The sequence below is a fragment of the Megascapheus bottae genome, chromosome 17, assembly GCF_031878675.1.
Source record: "Megascapheus bottae isolate mThoBot1 chromosome 17, mThoBot2.hap1, whole genome shotgun sequence".
NCBI classification, from domain to species: domain Eukaryota; kingdom Metazoa; phylum Chordata; class Mammalia; order Rodentia; family Geomyidae; genus Megascapheus; species Megascapheus bottae.
The window spans coordinates 13,581,215-13,601,966 of NC_143525.1; the positions used below are offsets into that span (position 1 = coordinate 13,581,215).

The window sequence follows — 20,752 nt, forward strand, 5'->3', positions numbered from 1 at the left end:
CAGCTTCCTGAGTAGCTAGGATTACAGGCATGAGCCACCACACCCTCAATGTGTGGGTTTTTAAAAAGAAAATGATAGGCTTTCCTTGATACTATTTTTTTTGGACCAGTCCTGGGGCTTGAACTCAGGGCCTGGGCACTGTCCTTGAGCTTTCTCAAGTCTACCACGTGAGCCACACCACCACTTCCAGCTTTTTCAGCGTATGTGGTACCAAGGAATCGAGCCCAGGGCTTCATTCATGCCAGGCAAGCACTCTACCACTAGACCATACTCCTGGCCCTCCTTGGTACAATTTTTATAAAAAGAAATTTCTCATGTGGTTGATGGTGGAGAAGCAGAAGAGACAGTATTTGGATAGTAATTTGGGATCAAATGGGAAATACTTTTCAGAGAAATTCACAAGACTAGCACCTTTAATGACTTTTTGCTCACAGTTGAAAATCATGACACTGGAGTTAGGCCAACTTTGTTGATTCAGTATGGGAATCAGATAATTTCTCGAAAGCCTTCTGGCTTCCGCTGAGATTGGTAATAGTTGGATACAAGTGCTATTTCCAAGTATATTAGTCATTCTTTTATTTTGCATCTGTGTTTGGCAGTGTAAACATTGTAGAGCAACTTTGTCATCGAAGTCTTTAGAATATTTACCAGGAGGCAGCTAGAGAATTCTTCCATCTCTGTGCCTGCAGTGATGACTCAGACACCAGCCCACTTTACAGAGCCCTCACTGGACCCACTGACTTCTTTACACCATGTCTCTTCGCACATTTGCATCAGAGGCATTACAAGGTGTGTATAACATAAGATGGTAAAGGAACATGAAGTGTGGAGCCATGAGCAGGGTGAGGTTGGAGGGAATGAATGTATGATTGCAATAAAACCCTACTGATTGTTAATTGGCTTTCCTGGAGAAGAGGTGGCAAAGGTCTCTCACTCCCGTCTGGTCCACAAATGGCTTGCAGAAAGACAACCAACCATACTATTCCTTCAGTCTTTCCCTAGTCTGCAGTCCATTACTACTGTAAGAACCTGGAGGACAGACCATGCTCTTTGGGAGCCCGACAGTAGTCCAATGTTCTTCACCTACCTTTCTAAGCGCTTTCCAGGTATTTTGTTTTTGTTTTTTCTTTTTGTCAGTCCTGGGGCTCGAACTCGGGGCTGGGGCACTGTCCCTGAGCCTCTTTTACTCAAGACTAGCACTCTACCACTTGAGCCACAGCACTACTTCCAGCTTTTTCTATTTACGTGGCATTGAGGAATGGAACCCAGGGCTTCATGCCTTCTAGGCAAGCACTGTATCGCTAAGCCATCTTCTCAGCCTCTAGGTATTTCTGCTTTGCTCCCATGCCTGGATTCCATTCTCATTTATTTTGATTCTTTCTTTTGTGTGTGTGGGGGGTACTGGAGCTTGAATTTAGGGCCTGGGCACTGGCACTTAGCTTTTTCACTCAAGTCTGTTGTTTTACTACTTGATCTATACTTCCAGTTTTAGCATTTTGTGAGTTCATTGGACAGATCTCATGGATCTGTCTGCTTGGCTGGCCTTGAACTGTGATCCCTAGATCTCAACCTCTTGCAGGAATAGCTTGATTCTCGTAACTTGAGCTCTCATATGGTTCCGCCTCATCATGGGTCCATCCTAGGGTCTTTTCACATTTGCTTTCTTGTAGAAAGTCAAGTCATTGGCTGTTTACAAGAGTGATGATGGGGTGGGTTCAGTTCATCCTTTGATATCCAGCCCCACAAGTAGATAGTCAGTGTATGCGTCAATTCACCTGGTCCAAAATACAAGCCAGGGGAGAAGGGGGGGTATAGAAGGAGTAGTGAGTCTCTTTGCAATGAGATGCAAGCATAGGAAGTCTGGGAGGGGCCCGTGTGAACAACAGCATGGGAAAACTCACTGCCCTCTTGCCTTCGGTGCACCCATATAAGAGGACTTCCACTTTCTGGAAACCTTACTTGAATTGCTCAATCCATCTTCTTTAGAAATATGTTAGAGGCTCTAGAGTCTTGCAGTAAACACTCCTCTCCAACAAATCAAACACATGGACTTCTGACTGTATGTGGGTTCTAGATCCTTGGATACTCAGATTGCAGTTCGCATGGGCACGGGCTGACAGCTTGTTACAAATATGGAACACCAGCCTTATCCTTTACCTACTAAGCAGACTCTAAATTCCAACCAAGTCCCCAGGAGACAGACAAATTCATCAAAGTTTGAAAAGTGCTGGTGAGAGTGCCAATTTTGGGGGACCCTGAAAATTTCTGATCAATGATCTAGATTTCCAGAAGTGAAGCCTGAGTCCTCGTCACTGGATTTGGGATTCAGATCCAGGTCCCATTCATGTTGTGCTACCCTGTGCTGCATCTTCAGGGTAGTGAAGGAATATGATAAGAGGGTGCTATGAACTATTCTGGACCATGCAATCTAATATAGCTGCTTTCCCTTTGGTCTAAAGGTTGTTTTTCTCTAGTTACAGAGCCCTTTCCTGTTTGTTGATCTTACTTCTTTCCTTCCTTCCTCCCTTTTTCCTTCCTCCTTCCCTTCTTCCTTACCTCTTTTCTTTCCTTTTTTTCCCTATAAGGTCTCACTCTGTAGCCAAGCTGACAACTCTAGAGCTTTCAGTTCTCAAGTTAAAAAACAAGAAGTGGGTATATTTGCTTGTTCTTGTAACCTCAGCCTTGAGAAGATTGAGGCAGAGTAGGGTAATTGGTTAGAGGTTGCCCTGAACAGCAGAGCAAGTCTCTCTCAAAAAGATGAAAAATCAAACAAAATCAAAATCCACAGAGGACCTCATGATATAATAACTCACTAACAACACCAAGAGGAGGGGGAAGTCGAATGTGTGGAGGGGAGAATTAGCCAAGTAACAGATAGGGAATGTGATCACAGGCAACACACGTTTGAAAGTACTTTGCCTAACCGATTCTCTGAGGTTGAAGCTTGAATTCAAGTGCATTTGAAAACCTGGAGGAAATCCTCATTCTCCAGCTATCAGACAGCATGGCAATGTCTAGAGGCTCTGATCTCATGGCTGCCTGCCGAGTCATTTCCCTATGAGTCAACCACACCTACGAATCTGGTTTCTGAAACTGTTACTCCACAGGGAAGAGGGCCAGGAGTCTGGCTCTTATGCTTGGATGGTATCCAGATGACCCAGAGAGACTTCTGTCAGGTGCACCTCCCAAAACAAATGCCACCTGCCTGCTTCTGATGTCAGCTTTTTTCTGCCACCCTGAGACCACCCTAGCTCTGGAACAACAACAAAAAAAGGCATATTCCTGACAGTCCTAAATCTTAGACATAGAGGATCTCATCCTGTCTGAGATTTAGCTAGCCTTTTAAAGCTTGGGCTCAGTCTTTAATTATTCAAACATTAGTAATAGTAGTCACAACTGATATTCACTGACTCTACCCCTTTGTCTTCCTTTGACATATCTAACAGGTAGACATCTCCATTTGTTTATTTTTGTGTGTATGCTGGTGTTGGGTCTTAAACTCAGGGCCTTCCATTTTCATGAGTCTTTCTTGCTCAAAGCTGGCACTTTACCACTTGTGCCATATCACTTAAGGCTTTTAGCTGGTTAATTGGAGATAAATGTCTCCCAGATTTGTCTTCCCTGGCTGGCTGTGAACTAGGATTCCCAGATCTCAGCCTCCTGAGTAGCTAGTATTACAGGCATGAGCCACCCATGCCTGGCTTACTATCTCCAATTATTTATAGGAGTGAAGTTACAGAGGGGTTAAGTTGCTTCAAGTCATAGACTTAATGGCAGGGTTCAGATTTGATTCCCAAGCAATGTAAGTCCAGATCTTAGCACTAGATCTCCATTTTCTATTGCAATAGTTCTCAGACTAGTCATCAGAGTAGGTATGTGGGAAAAAAAAACCCACAAAAAAACTAATGGAGTCACTAGACTCAGTAATTACAACAAAAAAATTTCTCAAGTGGGGTTGAGAGTGTAGCTGAGTGTGTACTCCCCTTGCAAGAGGCTGTGGGTTAATTAGAGATAAGACTTTCATGAACTCTCCTGCCAGGGCTGGTTTCAAACCATGATCCTCAGATCTCAAGTCTTCTGAGTAGTGAGGATTACCGGTATGAACTACCTGCTTTCCCACTTACTTGCTTTTCTTGGGTTAGATGAACAAACTAACAGCACATTTAAGATTAAGTTGCTGTCTCTCAGTAACTTGGAGCCAGAGATCCAAAGCTAGCCGACACCATTTTTAATTTCCCAGGCTTTAGTTAGTGGTGGCGGCCCAAGCTGGCTTCTTCGGGACATTGCCACGGGCTTGCTCATCCCTGACCCTTGGGTCTCACCTGGGGCTCCACCGAATCCAGGTGAGCCGCACACCGCCCCCTGGTGGCAGGCGGGCGCCCGCGCCGCGCATGCTAATGAGCCCGCGCCGCCGCCCCCTGATTGGCTGGCGCGGATTCCAGCTGTTTTGAGAGTGGAGCGGACGGGGCGGCTGCTCCGGCCCTTTGCGCTCCCCGCCCAGCGCAGGGTAGGCCAGGCCAGGCCGGCTTCCCAACTTGGGTGGGGGGCGGGGGGAGTAGAGGGGGTGGCTTTTCCTTTTCTCCCACCTCCGTGTTCTGTTAGTGAATCACCCGGGGTCCAGCATGACGATCCGACACCAAGGCCAGCAGTACAGGCCGAGGATGGCATTTCTGCAGAAGGTACGAGGGGTGCCCTCACCTGTAGGCCCTGGCAGAGGGGGCGGACGCTGTGGGGGGGGAGTCCGGGGGAGGGCGGGGACCCGAGCCCGGAGGGGGGATCGGGGCTGTCGGTCCCGATGACTGATTGTCTTGATTCACCTGTGTCGTGATACAAACCTTGTTCAGGTTTGCAAGCAGCCTCTGGGTCCTGAAGAATCTGCTCACCCCTTGTGGGAATGTGTGGAGGGGAAGTCAGGGAGCCTCCACCAGGCGCCAGCACCACAGTTCCCTTAGGCCCGCAGCCACTCCTGGGCACAGAAGGTAACAAGACACCCATTGTGTTATCTTCACAACTCCTATAGGTCGACAAGTCTGGATCTGAAGTCTGAGAGAGAGAGAGAGAGAGAGAGAGAGAGAGAGAGTGTGTGTGTGTGTGTGTGTGTGTGTGTGTGTGTGTGTGTGTACTGGTACTGAGGCTTTTTCCTCTCAAGGCTAGCATTCTACCACTCCAGTCATACCTTCACTTCCAGCCTTTCACGGGTTAATTGGAGATCAGAATCTCATAGACTTTTCTGCCCAGGCTGGCTTCAAATAACAATCCTCTGGTGTCAGCTTCCTGAGTGCCCAGGCAGACATGAGCCACTGGTGCCCAGCTTGAAGTGTAATATTTGCACACAGATCATGACATTCACCCAATAAGCGGTGGTCACCACCAGCCATCCCTGGGGCCTTTTGGTTGATTGAAGTCTAAAGATCAGACTTCCTGCCAGCCTCATTTTACATCATTTCCCCTCAACGCGTGTGCGTGGAGTGACTGTAGTTCAGAGCTCATTGTAGGTAGCAGAGGCACAAAAGCATAACTCTCTCCCCTCTCCTAGAGGCTAAGGCCCAGTGACCCATCCCGGGGCAGCTTAACGGTGCCCAGCCTTGATGCATGTGGACTGACTGAGGCCTGAGGCCTGGGTCCACCCTGAGGATACTTCAGTACATCCAGTCAATTGCTCTCCCAGGCTTGGGCATTTGACCATGGATGGCAGTGATGAAGTTGGGGTATTAGAAGCTTACCAGAAAAAGGGTGTGCTGTGGTTTTGGATCACTCTTTCCACAGACCTGTAGAAGATTTGATTACCCCCCGGGGAGTTCTGTCTGGTTTCCAGGAGCATTCCAGTCCTGTGATCTTTGGAGTATGGAACCTACTGACTGAAAGAAACCTTGAGTATGAGGTGGAGGTGTGGGCTCTTTGCAATACTCCACATCACACTAAATATGGATGGGGAGATGCTAGGCTGATGAGAGATAGGGTCATATTTTCACTTGGCTTGTTGCTCCAATCTGGTGCTCTCTTACTTGAGCCACACCTCCAGCCCTACTTTTTGCTGGTTATTTTGGAGATGGTGTCTTATGGACTTTGATTCCCAGGTTGGCTTTGAACCATAATCCTCCATTTTAGCCACCTGAGTATCTAGGATTAGTGACATGGGCCACTAGTCTTCCCCACTTCTTTTTTTTTTTTTTTTTTTTGCCAGTCCTGGGCTTCAGCTCAGGGCCTGAGCACTCTCCTTGGACTTTCTCAAGGCTAGAGCTCTACCACTTGAGCCTCAGCACCACTTCCAGCTTTTTTTCTATGTATGTGGTACCGAGGAATCGAACCTGGGTCTTCGCGCATACAAGGCAAGCACTCTGCCACTAGGCCAAACTCCCGGCCCTCTTCCCCACTTCTTAAGACAATTTCAACAGGTTTTGTTGTTCTGTTTTCCTCCATATGAAATGCTTTGATTATGTTTACTCTCTTGATTCTTTCTTTTAAAAGCACAAAAGAGGGCTGGGAGTTTGGCCTGGTGGTAGAGTGCTTGCCTAGCATGCATGAAGACCTCGGTTCGATTCCTCAGTGCCACCTTCATAGAAAAGAAAAGCCGGAAGTGGTACTGAGGCTCAAGTGGTAGAGCTCTAGCCTTGAGAAAGACCAAGGACAGTGCTCAGGCCCTGAGCTCAAGCCTAAGACTGGCAAAAAAAAAAAAAAAAAAAAAAAAGCACAAAAGAGCCAAAAATGAAGCTGCTGACATTTTTATCAGAGAAGTTTAAATTTTCAAATGGCAAAGCAAAGATGACTTCCGTCCCTTGCATTTGGTTTTTGAGCGCCCTCTGCCTCTCTGTAAGAAAACAGTGAATTTTTCCAGTGAAATATAGGGTACTGAGTGAATTCTTTATACCTGCACCCTTAGGAGAGAAAAGACAAGCTGTAATCCTGGTCATCAGAAAAGTAGTGTGTGTGTGTGTGTGTGTGTGTGTGTGTGTGTGTGTGTGTGCGTGTTGAGGAGGGGACAAGTGACTCCCCCTGGAAGGAGTGATCGTACAACTGGTTTCTTGTCTCTTAGCAGCCAGCAGTTTCCTGTAACCCTTCCTCCAAGCCCTTTCTTCTGGCTCATCTCTTCACTTCCTTCTTTGCTGCTGAGCTTGAGGCTGCCCCAGTGGCCTGAGACACTGCCAGGCCATTGCAGAGCAACAAGGACTGCAGATCTGTGTGGAGCCATGTGAATGGGTTCTGTCCCAAATAATTCTGTGAGCCAAGAAAGTGTCTGAGTGGATAAAGCATGCAGTCAGGCTTTCACAGGGTGCCCAGCTGGGTCTTGTGTGCCATCTGAGAGGCTGGCACTGTGTCCAGAGCACTGAATGATGTGGCTGTCTTCAGGGCCTTCACTGTATACTTGATCTTGACCTGTTTCTCAAGATCACAGTCAGCTGCAAATGCAGGTTTTGCAACAAAGATTGAAATAGTAATGTCCACCATGAAGTGCTGAATTTGGGCTTCTTTTCTCCTCCTTGCCTCAGGAGTATGCTGGCTGAGCGGGAGACAGCAGGTAGAACTTTTCCCATCAGCTCTCTCCAACCTGGTTCTTTTCTTCTGTCACAGCCAGGTCAGTCAGTCTGTACTCCCCTTATCCCCCCAAAAATGTGTGTGCCAATACGGGGGCTTGAACTCAGTGCCTTGTGCTCTCAATTGGCTTTTTTTTACTCGTGGTAGGTGCTCTACCACTTGAACCACTTCCCACATCTGTATTTTTTTTGCTGGTTAATTGAAGATAAGAGTTTTGCTGATTTGTCTACCCAAGCTGGCTTCAAACCAAGATCCTCAGATCTTAGCCCTCTGAGTAGTTAGGATTACAGGTGTGAGCAAACGGCATCCGGCTCACCCTTTCCTTTGTTTGGCCTTCTACATTCCTGTTCTCCAGGAAGCATTCCTTGGCTGTCTTATGACTACCATCCCATTTGAGCCTCTGGGCAGCTTGGAACTGCCTGTCTCCCATGGATCACACTTGAGCCTGGGCTGTGTTACTCATCTCTATGTGGCTCCACAAGAAGTATTTGCTTAGCTCTCTTGGATAATATTGTTCTCCCTTAGAGCTGATCCCTGGAGAAGGGATATCAATAACCTCCGGGTATCAATAAGCTCTGTTAGGACAGGACCACTGTCATTCCAACCATCACCCCTCCATTCTGTTTTAGACATTATGGAGCGGTTTGACTCCCCCACCTTTCTCTTCCCCCTCTTCTTCCCTTCCCTTCCCTTCCCTTCCCTCCCCTTCCCTGCCCTCCCCTCTCCTTCCCTTCCCTTCTCTTCCCTTCCCTTTTTCTTGAGATAGGGTCTCACTATGGAGTTCAAGCTGGACTAGCATTCATAGCCCTTCTCCTGAACTCAAGGCTGGGCACTGTCCCTGAGCTTTCTATTTGTTAAAAAAAATTTTTTTTTTGTTCAAGGCTACTACTTTACCACTTGTGCTGCAGCATCATTTCTGCCTTTTTTTTAAATTGTAATTAATAGAAGGGTTACAGTTATATTTGACAGAGAGTAGGTGGATTACTTCACACACAATGATACCCCTTCTCGTGTCTTTGTCCCCATTTTTTTTTTCTGTGTATGTGGCACTGTGGAATCAAACCCAGAGCTTTGTGCACGATAGGCCACATTTAACATCTTATCTGGCCACATTCATTAATTATATCTGCTTGATCTCATGACCACACTGAACAAAATAGATGGAATGAGTACTATTATTTTTTCTTCAGTGGATGAATGTACAGAGGCTTATAGAGGTCAAATCACTGGCCAGAGGTTGTATAACTGACATTTTTTCCCCTTAGCTTCAGGAAGGGGAGGAAATTCAGGGTTCTATCTTAGAGCACAATTTTATGGCTACATCCTAAAAGAATGTGGTGAATAGAGAGCGGATACAATGTTGCACAGGATTATGAGGAATTGCCAAGAAATAGCTATAGTGAAACTAGAGCTAGCAGTCTATATGAGGTATTTATTCCCAGTCCTTGACTTAGGCTCATCCTCAACCTCAGTTTGTCTCCAGAACTCCAGGCTATATCAATAGTAGGATTTTCTAGACATTTCTCTGTGTGTTTTCCAACAGCATGGCACAAATAGAAGTATTTGTTTGGGACTGGCCGTCAGTGTTTCATGCCTGTAATCATAGCTATTAAGAGGCTGAGATCTGAGAATAACAGTTCAAAATCAGCCCAGGGAAGGGAAATCTATGAGACATTTATCTTTACTTAACAAGGAACAACCTGGAAGTGGAGCTCTGGCTCAAGTGATAGAGCACTAGTGTTGAGCATAAAAGCTCAGGGACAGTTCCCAGGCCCTGAGTTCAAGCTTTTTTTAAAAAAATATTTTTTGGGGGGGGTGGGTGGGAGTTTGGCCTAGTGGTAGAGTGCTTGCATAGCATGCACAAAGACCCGGGCTCAATTCCTTGGTACCACATACATAGAGAAAAGCTAGAAGTGGTGCTGTGGCTCTAGTGGTAGAGCTCTAGCCTTGAGAAAGCCCAAGGACAGTGTTTGGGCCCTGAGTTCAAACCCCAAGACTGGCAAAAAAGAAAATATTTTTGCACTTGCTGTTTTGCTTGCTCACACCACTATGTGTGTAGCAGGGAGACAGGAAGACTTGCAATCATGTTCTCTTAATTTGGAGTCTACTTCCCTGCTCCTTCTAGAGATCATCCTTGCTCACTTGTCTCAGTGAGTCACCTGGATATTTTGTGTGTGTGTGTGTGTGTGTGTGTGTGTGTGTGTGTGTGTGTGTGTGGCACTTGAACTGTGGGCCTGGGCTACTGCCCTATCCCTTGAGCCACAGCGCCTCTTCTGTGTTTCTGGTGGTTAATTGGAGATAAGAGTCTCATGGACTTTATTGTCCTGGCTGGCTTTGAACTACAAACCCTCAGATCTCAGACTCCTGAGTAGCTAGGATTACAGGCATGAGCCACCCTGCCTGGCCTCACCTGGAGTTTTTATACCCAGCTCTTTGGTCCACCATCTCTGGCACATGGTTGATCACATCCTGTCTACAGTCCTGTCAGCCGAGGTCAGCTAGGTGATTCCTTCCTCCCAGCAGACTTTTGGTTGCCTGTGGAACAACACTGACATCCTGCCAGGCCCTAGGTCTCCCTGTTCCTCGCTCACGCACCATGCATTCTGAACCTTCATGCCTTTGCATGTGCTTTCCTCCCTCCAGAGCACCCTCTGTGGCTGAAGCAAACATTCTAAGTAAATCCTCCATGTGCTGTCTTAGAACCACAGAGCCAGGAGTAGAAATGATGGTGGTCTGTGTGTGTGCAAGAGGTGGGTGGTTACGCCAGGCTGAAATCCTGGAGTGGGGTGTGAGTTCTCCAGGGTTTCCCTTTTCCCCTGTACCTGAGGTAAAGGACACCAGGGATGGAATGAAGAACAGCTGCTGATAACACTCTGGTTTTCCTGATTCAGGACATCCAGGGAGGAAACTGGCTATTACTCAACTTGACTTAACATAAGAGAAATAAATCTTGATGATGTTAACCTCTGTTACCAGAGTATGATCTGACAGACCTATCCTAACTCTATGTCATTTACATTTTCATGCTATGAGACACATGCCCACTTAGGAATATGATTGGTTCCCTACACACAGGGTTAGTGACATAGAGTATTGAGAGTACAGATTCCACAGCTGGGCATGGCTGTGCATGCCTGTAATTCCAGCACTCAGGGGGCTGAAGTAGGAGGATCTCAAGTTTGAGACAAGTCTTTGCTACATATCCAGATCCTATCTCCCCTTTCCTCTCTGCCCCTCAAAACCCACAAAACAAAACAAGTATAAATTCTAGAGTTGGACAACTGTGTTCACATCTCAGCTCTGACATTTATCAGCCCCAGAATCTTCAGTGAGTATCTTCTAAGGACCTTGTTTGTATTTGTTCTCACCGTAGCTGCCAATGCAGGTGAGAGCAGTTAGTTGTTAAACAGTGCAGTGAAAAGTGTCAGGTTCTTGTTTTGTTAGATGGATTGGAGCAAAATCAGAGATGAGAGAAACAGTGCACAACCATGAGGCCCTGGAAATCACAGCCCCTTGCTATGTCATAGCAAAGTGAGGCCTGCAAAGGGCTCGGGAGTGAGGCAAGGATGGGGGAGGGAGGACTCAGATGCTACTCCTTTGAACCATTTGTATTTATGTATTTATATTTATGTATTTATATTTATGTATCTATCATGTGATTTTGATGATTTATTTTTTCCTATGTGAGTGTGTGGAGGATCGAATCTCAGGACCTTGTGTATGCTAGGCAAGTGCTCTACCAACAACCCAGCTGCCAAACTCCAGCTCAGCTTGATGGAGAGTGATTCATCCTTGAATATGCTTGATTTGACTTGCTAGAGTTTGGACTTAAATTTAGAAGTGAGCTTTCCTCCCTCCTTCCTCCCTTCCTCCCTTCCTTGTTTTCTTCCTTCTTGCCTCCTTTCCTCCCTTTCATCTCTTCCTTTCTCCACTTCTTTCCTTCCTTCCTTCCTTTCTTTTCTTTCCAATACCAATTTCTCAGTTCTCCAACAACAATTAGCTGTCCAATAACTCAGTTCAGAACTGACATGAACCTATCTGGATTGGCATCCATCTAGCAGGTTCAAGGACTCAGTCCACGTGACTGCCAGTACTTCAAGCCTCAATCACAAGTCCTAAAGCCACATATACTTCTGAGTGATTGGTTTGATCATTTGCTAGCACAACTCATAAAACTCAGGGAAGTACTTTACTGTTATTGATACCATAATGGGAACAACTTAGGAATGGCCAAATGGAAGAGATGAAGAAGGCCAGGCATGAGATATATACCACTATCCCAGCACTGTTGATGGATTGGATAATGTACAAACTCCCTAAGCCCAATCAGTTAGGTTTTTTTTTTTAAATGGAGGTATATCATTACACAGGAATCACTGATTGGATTGTTGGCCAATGGTGATTAACTCAATGGCTAGGCCTGTACCCCTCCCCTCTCCTCTCCCTGGATCTCAGGAATCACAATTGGAACTTCTAACTCTGTAATCATGCTAGATCTTTCTGGTGAACCACTCTACCTGCTTCAGCCTTAAAGAAGGAGGGGCATATACTAGAGGCATCTCAGTTGCATACAAAAGACACTCAGAGTGACTGAGAGTCCAAGAGGTTTAGAAAGACCAAATATTTACTTTTTGTTTTATAACAATGAGACTGGCCTGTAATTTTTCCTTCTTGTAATATCCTATTTTTCTATCCAGATGATATTAGTGACATGAAAGGAGTCATGAAACAAGGTCTTGTTTTTTTTCTTCCCTAGGAGAGTTTATGGAAGATTGGCGTTATTCTTGAAATATTTGGGAGAACTGATGAAGGCATTTAGACTTGGTTCTTTCTTTCTGGAAGTGCTTATGTAATAGATTTAGCTTGTTTATTGGGTAAGGTGGATTTTTTTTAAACTAGACATTAGAAAGTTTTATTTTTCAAGGATTTTTATCTGTGTCATCTGAACTGTCAGTTCTTTGGTGTCACAGCTCTACTCTAGCATGGTGTTGTTTAATTGGAGATAAGAATCTTTTGGATTTGCCTTACCAGGTTGGCTTCAAATTCTGAGCTTCAGATCTCAACCTACTAAGTAGTTATGATTACAAGTATGAGCCACTAGAATTTGGCACATAAATGGAATTTTAAAAGAACTAACTTTTGGCTTTACTGGTTTTCATTACAGTGTATTTATGTGTTACAGAGCTACAATATTTATTATTTACTTTTTTGGGGGTCGGTCCTGGGGCTTGAACTCAGGGCCTGGGCACTGTCCTGGGACACATTTTGCTAGAGGTTAGCCCTCTTCTACCTGAGCCACAGCGCCACTACTGGATATTTCTATGTATGTGGTACTGAGGAATCAAACTCAGGACTTTGTGCATGCTTGGTGAGCACTCTACCACTAGGTTGTACTCCTGGCCAAATATTTATTATGTACTTCCTTCTATTTTCCTTAGTTATACTTTCCTGCTCTTTTTGTTCTTAATGCAAAAGAACAAATCCCTGATTTTTCAGACTATCCATTTTTGTACCACATACATTGTGAGATTATAAATTTCCCTCTGTGTCCTACATTAGCTACATACCTGGAGTTTTAAATTGTATTTCTTTAAAAAATCACATTCAATTAAAACTATTTTCTAATAGTTACATGAATTGTTTAGAAATATGTTTTAAAAATTCCAGGTAGTGGAAAATATGTTTTTTTTAATGTAATCTTTTTGTTTAGTTACTATACATGAACAGTATGAAGAAGGTTTAGTCATGGTGAAATTGTTTTTTTTGTTATTAATTTATGGGTTGTTTCAGTTGAAGAATTTTTTCTTAATAAATCCAGTGTTTGGAAATATGCAATCTTTTTACCCACTATATGAAAAGAATTGTCCTTTTATGTACACTCAGAAAGCAAATTGCACTAGAAAGCAAATTGCACTATTGTGGGCCCAAAATTTGATATATAATAACCAGGTCAGATTTGTATTGTGCTATTTCCATTTCTGTATCCATCCTGGCATTTTAATCTTGTTCCATATTGGCTTTCATTAATATTGTGGATTTATTATCTTTTCTTAGATGTGCCTATTTTCATACTACTTTTATGTATTGTTAAGTTACATTGTTGAGTTCATACAGAGTTACAATTTGTTTTCTACCACTGACCCTTTTCTCTATCCCTTTTTAAAGCTGCATTTTTTTTTTTTGCCAGTCCTGGGCTTGGGCTTAGGGCTTGACCACCATCATTGGGTTTTCTCAAGGCTAGAGTTCTACCACTTGTTACAGCACCACTTCTGGCTTTTTCTACATATGTAGTACTGAGGAAATGAACCTGGATCTTCCTGCATGCACTCTATCACTAGGCCAGACTCTCAGCCCCAAAGCTGCTTAATTTTGAGATAGTGTTTCACTTTCTCTTCATGTGGAGGCCTGGACCGCAATCCACTTAAGTTAGGTTTCCCATTGTGTCTGGGATGACAGGTGTGTGTCACGGGGCTCCACTTCTTTCACTGAAGCAGAGTCTTGAAGGCTTTTCTAGGTGGGACCATCTTGGAACTGGGTCAAAATTGAGAACCAATGTCACATATCTCATGGGATGAAGAAGAATAGCGCGGAAAAGATTAATTGCAAACTGGATGAAGGTGTCAGAGACCCAAGTGAGTGCAATATGATTGATTATGTGTGTGGAATGGAAAATAGATGTACTAGGCAAAGGAAAGAGGGCTAGGGTAATACATTTCCATGTGCAGAATGCTACTCTGCCTTCCCCTTCCCCGGTACATGTCTTTAAGACAGTCGATGAAGTTTAAGGAGCAGGCTTTTGTATCCTATAAACAGTGTTTACCAGATGGCTTGAATATTCCACGGCCTCCTTCCTCCGACTTCCTGGTCATCCCATCTGGGGTCTGATTTCTTTTTTCTTGCCCAAGTGCCCACTTTAATCTAACTCAGCTCTGCTCAGGCACCCCAGGCCAGGGGCTCCCAGCCAGCCTTCTGGCTGCCCTGGGCCTGGGAAGGAAGAGAGGGGGAAGCCACTCTCCATGACTCACACTAGCATCTCTTTCTGCACATTATTCCCGAGCTGGGAAGTCATGGCCACCCTGAGCCTGGCAGCAGGATATCCTTCTGACTGTGTCATTGGTCAACTGGCTGTGCCTTGGCTCCCTGAGATCAGGTTCCTGGCAGTAATGATTGACTGATCTGGCAACTAGAACTTGAACTGTTTGGGCAGAAGGAGTGAACCTTAAAAGCAGAGTGGTCGCCACTTACCAAGCATGGTCTATAGTATCTCACTCATCTTCATAATTTGGAGAAGAAGGAAAGGGAGGCCCAGAGAAGCCGTGTGCACACGTGTGATCATTCCAATGGGAAGTACTGTGGGCTGGGTCTAAGTCATGCTTTTCGCCCTTGCTAGCTGTGACTGCGGGCCACCCCTCTGTTGCTGCTACTGCTACCACCCTGTGATTCAGCTGTCCTGATTCTCTGGAAATGCAGCCCAGCCTGGAAGTTACTCAGGCCAAGCTCCACAGATGAGGAGAGTGAGACTTGGAGTAGCCTGAGCAGGATCACACATGGGATGAGCGGTAGGTAAAGTCTGTCGTTCCACCCCCCCCCCCGACTCTCTCATTGTCTTGTCATCTTCCCGATGGCTGGTGCTCGAGGACTGTATCCCCAGTGGGAGGCTTTGCCTTCACTAGGCCTAGTCAGTGTGTCTTTGTTCATCTCTTTCCTTTCCTTCCCCAGAAAGATGTTAATCATGGTTCACCAGTGTGCTGGCTCTAGCCTGGCTGTGCCCTTCTTGTACTATCTTATTTTCACAGGTTCCCATCTGGTGAGAGGCAGGTATGGTGGTGGAAGTTTGACTCTAGCTGACGCTCAATTTCCAAGTCTAGCTAGCAGCTTTGGACTTCAGATCATTCCAGGCTAGAAGAGGATATGAGGGCCAGCAGCTGGCCCCTGGACTGGCACCCATCCTCTCCTTCCTTAGGATGGTGTCTCTCTCACTCTGCTGCCTCTCAGATTGTGACCTAAGGGGCCTGCCGTGCAGGCTCCACGAAGCTGGAATTGCTAGGTCACTGCTTACACAATAGTTCTTATGCCTTGGGCGTAATGAAAGCAGTTCTATGATGGTTAATGTTATGTGTCAACTTGACTGGAAAAAGAGATATCCAGAATGCTGGTAGTATTTTATTCCTGGGTGTATCTGTGAGGGCATTTTGGGAAGAAGTTTGGAGATGAGTAGACTTGAGAGTAAAGATCTGACCTCACCAGTGTGGGTGGTCATTGTCCAGTGAGACAGAACAGAAGATGGAGGTAAATTCTCTCTCTTTTGTACTGAGGCTTGAATTCAGGGCTTAACACTCACCAGGCAAGCAGTCTACCAATTAGCCACACCTTCAGCTCTCGAATTTGTTCTTCCTGAGATGGCCCATCAGCTCCACCAGCCTTGGATATCAGAGCTCCTGGTCCTGGGGTCTCTGGACTCTGGGACTTGCTCTTTCTTTGGTCCCACATGGACTGAGAACAACACTGTCTTCATGGTTCTCCGGCTTGCAGATGGCATATTGCAGGACTTCTCAGCCTCTCCACTTGTGTGAAAAAAATTCTGAAAATAAATCTCCTTCCATATAGCTCTCTACCTGGAAAGTTCTGTTTCTCTGGATGATGCTGATTTACAAAACCTTCTGCTTAGCACTAGTAAAGGAAAGAGCTTAGTCTCCATCCTATTTTGAATACCACAGTGTACAAATTTTTCAAAGTTTGCATCATGAACCAGCATGCCTACACAGACAGATACATGGTATGAAGTCTTAAGAAATGATACTGTGATTTACTTGGTTATTTGTGCATTAATCTATTTTATTCTGTTAGAAAAGTACTGGTCTCTAACCACTAAGTAAACTTTGGCCCACTTTTTTTTTGTGGGTCATAGGGCTTGAACTCAGCCTGGGCCCCAACCCTGAGCTCTTCAGCTCAAGGCTACTGCCTTACCCTTGAGCCAAGCCCCACTTCCTATTTTCTAGAGGTTAATTGAGATGAGTCTCAGGTCCTTTTGTGCCTAGGCTGGTTTTGAACCTTGATCCTCAGATCTCAGCCTCTTGAGTAGCTAGAATTATAGGTGTGAGCCACAGCGCCCAGCGTTAGTGCATTCATTTGAACCACACCTCTAGTCCTTTTTGCTATTTTTTTTAGAATAGGATCTCACTGTAATGTATTTGTGTTAAATTTTTTTTTCTATGTATGTGGTACTGAGCAATTGAACATGGGTCTTCGTGCATGCTAGGCAAACTCTACCACTAGGCTAAATTCCTGTGTCCTCTCTTTCTCCTCCCCACTTTTTAAAAAAATTTTAGTGGAAAAGACAAATCAATCTGGAATGGTCTCTAACATATCCCACAAGGACTCTACTCCAGTCATACCAAGTGTTTACATGTCTGCTATGGGCTGAATTATGTCCTATTTATAAATGGAAATCCCAGCTTCCTGAAGATTTGAATGTGAGTGAACATGGAAACTGGGCCTGGGCCTTTCAAAAATGCGGACAAGCTAAAATAAGGCATTAGTGTGGGGCCTAGTCCAATATGACTGTATCCTTATAGAAAGAGGAGCTCAAAGACCCTACAGGTACACAGAACAAGAGTAGACCACATGAAAAGACAGCAAGAAGGCAGTCAGCTTGAATGGAGGCGAAAGGCATGGAAAAACCCCAAACTGTTGACATCTTGAACTTCTAGCTTCTCACATTGTGAGAAAGTTTCCAATGTATAAGGTACCCAGCCCATGGTATTTTGTTATATCAGTGTCTGCTAATGAATATGGTACCATTACTCTTTGCATGTACTGTTCCTTCTACTTGGAACTCTCTCCACCTACTAAGCTTCAGTGAATCCCTATTCAGTCCTGCATGCACACTTGGGCCTATGGGTGCTGATCACAAATGGTCTTACCAACCCTTGCTGTGTCTCCTTCATACCCATATGGCAACCATTCTGAACAACCCATGTGCTTGCAAAGATAAGGTGGTATTCCATCCTCTTCACAATTGCTATTAAGGCTCCCTGGGGTGGACGCCCCATCTCACATTTTCAAGCTGATTATCAACTCTTCCATTTCTCCTCTAAAGCATTTCCTGAATTTCTGCTGCTGAGACCAACCATTTCTGTGGACAGAGTTGTCATAGCAGCCTTGAGACTGTTCCTCAGGAGTTTGGTGGGGGTCAGGAGCTTGGATTTCAGGAAGACTCCTTGGCTTGAAAAGTAGCTTTTTGTGCCTGGACTACTTAGTACAAGCCTATATATATATAATGAATACCTGCTTTCCTTCTGGGAGTCTGGAGTCTTGATACATGTTATATAGAGTACCTATATCATTAACCAACTCTGGGTACTGAGTTTCTAACAAGCTCTCCAGATATACACCATTTCAAGCTTGTCACAGCTCCCTGCTGGAGGAATGGAATATGTCCTGTGTAGTTCTCTTGAGAGAAGACTTTTGGAGGTAGTTAACAGACTGCCCCTGTGTGTACCTTTTCCCTTTGCTAGATTTTGCCTTCTATCTTTTCATTGTGACAAATCACAGCCAAGAGGATAACTTTGTGCCGAGTTCTCCAAGCAAATCATGGAGTCTAGTGTGTCTTGGGGGGACCCCGAATACACCCTGCCATATGCCTGCATATATGGATTTCTCGCATTAAGACTGCAAAACACTTCAGTGTTTCGGTTTATGCAGTCTTCACTGACAGTCACAAGGGAGGTTTGCCCTATTCACCTTTGTCATTCGGGGTTAGTATGACATTTGGTTCTGTTACCCACCAGAGAGTTTCCCCCTGAACACCTAGACTCAGATGTTAGGCTTCACTCCTGAAGCCGTACCTGTCACCCACTGCCTCAGGATAAGAGAACAGGAAATATATGGCTAGTGAGGGCAGATTTGGGATTCCTTGAAGCAGCCCAGAAAGCTACCTTTTCTCCAGTTGATGACTCAGATAGGAGATGAAGTTGTATCATGCAGATGTGGAAAGCAGTCTAGGAATAATTTTTCCTCGAAATAACCATATTTCCTTGAAATAACCAATGAATATAGGCCAAGGGAGGAGGGAGTTGTCCTGTGGTTACAAGTGACCTCTATCAGGATAGCCAGGGGTTGTGCTTCCTGTCAGAGGTGATAGTTTTCCAAACCAGATGCAGGTGACCCATCGAGGATTACCTTTGCCATCAGGAATATGTCTGGCCATGAAACTGACAGACCATCCTATAATAGGGAACAGAAAAGAGGTTAAGCAGCCTAAAAGATGGTTCCCAGTGATCCCAGCATCTTGTTCTCATGTCTTCTCACACTGAATAGGGACGACCCATGTAATTATTACATGGGAAATAATGTGTGACTTCTGAGACTGGGTTATGGACTCTCTAACGACTCCTGCTCATTGGAGGAGAGATAAGCGTGAGGACACCTGAGCCATTCTAGAACCAATTCATGGGGTGAGGAACTGAAGAGTCATCAGCAGCACAAGGGCACCATCTTACAAGTGAATCCTCTGGCCCCATCTAGGACTTAAGGTGAATGCAATCCTGACAGGCCAGATGGAGCATTTCTATCTTTGCTGTGACTTTCGCAGAGCCTGCACTACAGCTTAACACTCTGGCTTCATTTCCACTCTTCTTGGATACTTAAAGAGATATTGTACTTCCTTCTAGGATATTTGCTACAGTTCTATGTTGATTCTCTTACAACCTCATTTTCTTTTGACCAAGCTTACATTTTCCCCCAAGAAATTCCTACTGTTTTGTAAATAAGTATCGGTTGATAATGTTTCTCAGCAATATTAGCATGTTACTGTCCTTGAGCAGGGAAGGCTGTCAGATTTTGTTCAGTTCCTTTTCCAAAGGTTTTATGGCTTCTGATACTTTTTCTTTCTTTCTTTCTTTCTTTCTTTCTTTCTTTCTTTCTTTCTTTCTTTCTTTCCTTCCTTCCTTCCTTCCTTCCTTCCTTCCTTCCTTCCTTCTTTTTTTGTGGGTAGTGGGGCTTGAACTCTGGGCCTGGACACTGTTCCTGAGCTCTTCAGCTCAAGGCTACTGCCCTACCTCTGGGTCTGGGTGTTGTCCCTGATCTCTTCAGCTCAAGGCTACCACCCTACCCCAGGAGCCACAGATCTACTTGGAGATAAGAGTCTCATGGACTTCAGTGCCCAGGCTGATCCTTTGAACCGTGATCCTCAGATCTCAGCCTCCACAGTAGCTAGGATTACAGGGCATAAACCACGTGCCAGGCCTGATACTTTTTCTTGAATGTGCAGAAAACTGGAACTATCCTTACCGAAATTCAATCATTTCCAAAACAGGAGATCTGAAATTCCTTTTGAGACGTTTGGCACCGGACTCTGCCCTAGGGATTGATTTCTTTGCTGGGTTACAGATAAAAATCACTTGAGAATTTGTCAAACATTTGTGGTGCTATGCTGAGAAACACTGGACTAAACAAACTTAAGTGAGTTCTATTGTTACAGGTCTCTTCAGAACAATTATTTTCTGTTATTAACTGTGTTAAGAGGCAACAGTTCAAATCTCAAATGTATTTGACCATCTTTCATTTTCCCCTCAGGAGCATGAATGGACAATCACCTAGGGGGTTGGGTAGTATGGCAGGCATCTCAAGATAAGCACTAAGAAACAGGTACTTGCAAGAGGTGGGTTGGTGACTAAGGGGAGAGGGGTAGACTGATGAAGAGGAGAAGGGGGGAGAATGCAGTCAAGACTCAATGTATATACCACAAATTAAGAAGGGTTGGGTGAGAATGTTGAAAGGGGTGACACTGATGAAAGCACATTGTATTCATAAACTGTTTTCCTAAATGGTAACTCCTTTGTATTACTAAAGATAATACAAAAAAATACAACTGAACACACTCGAGTTCAAAAGGGGTAAGAAGTTAGCTCTGGTGCTAAGTGGGTGTCCTGATAGGGGGAAAAACATGGGCAAGTATTCTAGCCATTTCACCTACAATCGTGACCTTTTTTTTTTTTTTTCTCCCTTTGAGTTACCTTCTTCACCCATGCCTCTCGCAGGCGGGAATCAAAACCTGCCTCCACCCTGTGCCAAGTGGCATCCTTCATCCGCACCGCTTTCCTGCACATTTCCTCGTCGTCTGACCCAAGTGATTTCCTATCTCTCTGGCCCACAAAAAATAAAAGAAAACATTAGATGTCTGTTACTTTGTTTTTGGTGTCGTTACTGGAGCTTGGAC

General features: G+C 44.8%; 1 long non-coding RNA gene across 1 annotated transcript; it reads left to right on the top strand.

Annotated features, from left to right (window-relative positions):
- The first annotated feature begins 4,528 nt into the window (after positions 1 to 4,528).
- On the top strand, positions 4,529 to 20,710 carry LOC150051133 (uncharacterized). Its single transcript, XR_016538283.1, has 6 exons — positions 4,529 to 4,679; positions 4,845 to 4,979; positions 14,038 to 14,165; positions 14,924 to 15,092; positions 20,110 to 20,181; positions 20,574 to 20,710. It is a non-coding gene; the product is annotated as an uncharacterized LOC150051133 (long non-coding RNA).
- Positions 20,711 to 20,752: the final 42 nt, after the last annotated feature.